The 4,942-nt window shown below is 36.2% G+C and overlaps 1 long non-coding RNA gene across 1 annotated transcript; it reads right to left on the reverse strand.

Moving 5' to 3' along the window:
- Nucleotides 1–876: 876 nt before the first annotated feature.
- On the reverse strand, nucleotides 877–2,778 carry LOC309493417. The gene is made up of 4 exons (XR_014203913.1): nucleotides 2,327–2,778; nucleotides 2,032–2,115; nucleotides 1,637–1,726; nucleotides 877–1,440 (listed from the first exon to the last, which is right to left on the reverse strand). It is a non-coding gene; the product is annotated as an uncharacterized lncRNA (long non-coding RNA).
- Nucleotides 2,779–4,942: the final 2,164 nt, after the last annotated feature.

Here is a 4,942-nt window from a genome sequence, read left to right on the forward strand (position 1 = left end):
CAGCAACACGGTGGCGATGAGTGGCGCAGGGACCTCGACGGACAACACAGATGAATGCTGGTAAAGTGATGAAGTCCGCTGGTGAATGTGTGATGTAATTCAGACACAGAACGATGAACACTGCAACACCGAATGGAAACACCGACTCACGAACACCAGACAGCAGCAAGAAACAGGAACGCCAACAGGAACAGGAAACAAGAGACAGCACGCAGAGACATCAACAAACGATCCGACAATGGAGAGGAGAAAACGGTGAGTATTTGAAGGTGTGTTGATGAGCTGTTGATGAGCTGCAGCTGGCATGGCTAGCGAGAATCAGCTGTGTCGCTGATCAGAGGTAATGGCCCGGTCACGCCCACACACACACACATAACAACAATAACACGAGACGAGAAGGAAACAATGAATTCGTGAACCGTGACAACAGGTGGTTTCAAAGTAGATTTACATTGATAACAGGAAAATAATGTATTTCGGCTGTTGTTCAGCTAAAGTCAGTTCAGTGTTGATTCAGTTCTGTTGTAAAGATCATCAATTATTAATTTAGTTAATTTCATCTGTATAGAAGTTCTGCAAAAAAGTGTCATTGTCCAGCACAGTTCTCATTCAATATCGTCAGTACAGTCAGATCAATAATATTGTTGAATATTAACCCTCTGGGGTCTGAGCGGTTTTCTGGGCCCTGGAGGTGTTCTGACATGCTCTGACATTTATTTATTTTTTTGTTGTTATTTATAAACATGTTAATGGCAAAAGTGTAAATTCACTCTATATAACACAAACAGGGCTAGCATAATATCTGATCAACATGCTTGTAAATCTTTGTATTTTTAAGAGAATAATGTTTATGCGTGGTTATTTAAAAAAAAACTAAAAAAAGAAAGTTGCTGAAATAAGAACACAAAACACATTCTAAATATGTGCCCACAAGACTCTTGACTAATGTATGTTGTCGTTTCTAGTTCTGGCTTCAAAATGATGTGAAATTCATCCTGCCTGATCGTTCTCTTAAAACAATACATTGATTTAAACATTGTAAAACAGTTTTTTTTGTCAGAAGAGGTTTATGCGTGGGAGGGGTAATCGCTCATCAATATTAATGAGATTCAGACCAGGGGTGTGACATAGACACTCCCCCAATGACTAATGGGCCATCAAGAGAGGCAGCCTGAACAAAGTAGAGGAGATTCAAAGGTTTTGTTTTTCACGGTTTTATTGTAATTCCTCTATGAGCAGGAACTAAATGTTTTAAATTTGCAATGTTTTAAACTCAGCTGTGGTCCAGGTTCCCGTGCAGGCAGGAATCTCAGAGTCTGTGGAACCATATCAATGTCAGTCTCTGTTTTCCATGACAGAGTAGACTGCTTGTTGCTTGTCTGAATGTTTGTCTTGGCCCTCTTTGCAACAGGTGTCTGATGATCACCATCACATTTATAGCTGTAAAACAAACAAACAACTGTGAGCATGTTTATTACACAAAATATAACAACTGCATTTCAATCATTATAAGTAACATTGGCCAGATGCAAAGCCATACAGACACATAATGTTTGTATGCACTATGTAAAACCAGAATATGTAAACAGAATTATACTAATATCTGAAAGAAAGGGAATAAGAGTACTTAGGCTACTTTTCAGTTGTTCTCAAAACTGAACGACACCTGTCGCGTGCCCTCCCAGTGCGAGTTGCAGGTGAGGTTGAGAGTGATGCTACCACATTCCTATAAAAATAATAATATTAATATTAATAAAGGTTGAACAAAGTACTATGCCAGCACATGCATAACTGATGGACAGTCAGCATTTTGGTAAAACAACAAAAATAAGCTCTTTTATACTAACATTACCAATCACTAATTGTAATATTGTGCATACATAACACCACAATTTTTGCAATTGTGTCTGGTATTGTGTTTTGCAATTGTGTCTGGCAATCCAGACAGGCACATGTACATTTGTAGCATCTCTAAGTATATAAACAAAATTGGTCTAACATCTGTAAAATAGTGGGTAAATATGTACTTACTCCTTCTGATTTCTGTCTGTGTTGCTGCGTGCCCTCTTAGTGCGAGTTGCAGTGAGAGGTGAGAGTGAGCAACCTACATCATTCCTTTCAAAAAAAGTTGAAAACTATTATTATCATATAGAGTACTATCCCAGCACATGCACAACTGATGGGAATTAGCATGCTGATAAGATAGCACAAAGAAAAAATATGTAACATTATCAACCAACCTCCAAAAATAAATAAACTCATACAGGCTCATATTGTAATAAGTATATAAACAAAATTGAACAAACATGGGTAAATATGTACTTACTCTTTCTGACGTTCAACTGTGTTGCTGCGCGCCCTCCGAGTTGCAGATGAAGGAGATGCAGCTACATTCCTGTTTTAAAAAAAGTTGAAAACTATTATAACATAAATATTTCAAAGTATAGTAGCCTACCATTAGTCTATATGAATAACTGATGCAAATAATTGTAGACACGTGCTGTAGGCATATATTGCGTGTAATGGGCCATTACCGGAGATAGCACAATGCAAACATTAACACATTTGCAATTCATCAGCTGGGCATATTTACACATTTCAGCACATACACACATTTGCAATAGATATTTGCAAGCACTCTTCGTTGATGATAATGAGGCAGCATAAACACTAGTCAAAATATAATCTAAACATACATAATATTTTCTAAATTAATTTCAAAATTCTAACTTTCATACAGGCCTATAATCTAAACGTTGTACATATATACAGCATGTCTAGGCTATGCTGTATAAAATCTTCTGAAGGCACGCGCCGAAACGCGTTTGTGCAAATAAGTTTATTTATGCATGAAGCCTCTCTCCTACTTTATACAGCATAGCCTAGACCATTTAAATATAAATTACTCTGAATGGAAAGTATGGAAATGGTCGAACCAGTAAAATCTGTAGCCTACGTTTATTTAAAATAGCTTGTCAACTAATTTCTCTGTACTGTAGGCTAATTGGCCTACGTGTTGTAGCCTAGTCATTAAATAAAACAATTTAGTTCATATTTAGGTTTAAATAAAAATTTTGAAGTGAAAAGCATGAGTAAGATCATGCGCAATCGCAAGACAAATGGAGTGGGCAGACAAGATTTTGACCATTTCATTAAGTTTATTTTTTGTATAAAGCCTTTCTTTAAAGTGAATTTCGTTTTGTATTAATTGTATCTTAATTTTAATAGTTGTTTCATCAACCAATTGCCTGTATTTAATACATAAGAATTAAAAATAGCAGGAACTGGAGGCCTCATAAATGAACCCAATCTCATAAGCTTTGCCTAAAATACCAGAGAAATTTATTGAAAGCTCGAAATGTGTTATTTTAAACAAAACTATTAAAAACGAAAGAAAACAGACTGCATGAAGCCTCTCTCCTACTTTATAAAGCATAGCCTAGACCATTTAAATATAATTACTCTGAATGACAAGTATGGAAATGGTCCAACCAGTAAAATATGTAGCCTACGTTTATACAAAATAGCTTGTCAACTAATGCAAGTAAATTTAAAAAGACTTACTCATCCGAAATATTATCCACGCCTGGATCAAGTCGCTCTTCAAAAATACAAACGTTCGTTGTCAGAGTCCTGTTCTTCTTCTGAGGAAAAAGTGAACTCTTCATTGCTATCCAGGACTAGCTGAAGGGCTATGTGTCATCTTCCAACGGCGCAGGAAAGTGAATGAATGAAACTTGCTGGTTTTAAAGCATTTCAGGGGGCTTTTTACCTTATTTTGCATAGATCACCTCAGCACATTATCTTATGAATAGCGCGCTCTGCGAGAGGGCGTGAACTAATTACAGCTAATTAGATGAGACGGGAGAAACTGTACTTCTCTTTAGTTTCATACAGATTACATTGCAGGAGAATATTTGTTTTGAATGTGAACTGTTTTATTTAAAAGTAGAAATTTAAAGCTTTCTTTAGACGCATGTTTCATGGTTGTGTGATAAGTATTCGCTGAGTTGCAGTTCATTTTCCAGACTTGTTTCAGAAAGATTTTTGCGGAGACAGAGTGAGCTGAAAGCGCACCCTGTTTATTTTATTTATTTAAAAATAAAAACAAGGTTTTGATGTTAATGTGAGTGTACACAAAAAAAAGAAGACCCTTTATAGTTTATAATCATGTATTTATTTTATTTATATGATCATAAATGACGGATTTTTTTAAGTTTATGTTAATGCTATGTGAAAAAAATCCAGCAAAACGCGTCGCGCGTTTCTCGACCTCAGAGGGTTAACCCTCTGGGGTCTGAGCTGTTTTCTGGGCCCTGGAGGTGTTCTGACATGCTCTGACATTTGTGTTTTTTTCTGTTACTAGTGACATTTTCATGGCTAAAGTCTAATTACACTGTATTCAGCACAAACTCTGCTACAATAATATATCAGCAGCATGTATGTAAAAGTTTGTAGTTTTGAGATAATGACATTTATGCGTGGTTTGTGAAAATACAAAAAGAAATTCTCACTGAAATAAGGCCATGAAACCCATACTGATTATTTCTTCACAAGACTTTTGAAAATTGTATGACGTAGCCTAGAATACTTGCTCCAAAACGATGTGAAAATCACCCTGACTGCTCATTCAGATAAGACAATATATTGATTTAAAAATTTTACGACGTGTTTTGTGTGAGAAAGCTTTATGCGGGAGCTCATTAATATGTAAGCTTTTCACACCTGAGAAAGACAAAGACACTCCCCTAACTGCCCTATTAGGAGCTATCAGGCCCTGTCATTCAGAGCAACCTTGCACAAAGAATGAGGAGATTTAAAAAAGAATGGCTTTTAGATTGTTTGGATTTATTTACAACACAACATAATCCAAAAATACACAACAAATGACAAAAGAGCACATTGAAAACAATGATCCAAAGACAGAGACCTTTGTGCCATT

Source organism: Leuciscus leuciscus (assembly GCF_965113295.1).
Source record: "Leuciscus leuciscus genome assembly, chromosome: 2".
In the NCBI taxonomy this organism is placed as follows: domain Eukaryota; kingdom Metazoa; phylum Chordata; class Actinopteri; order Cypriniformes; family Leuciscidae; genus Leuciscus; species Leuciscus leuciscus.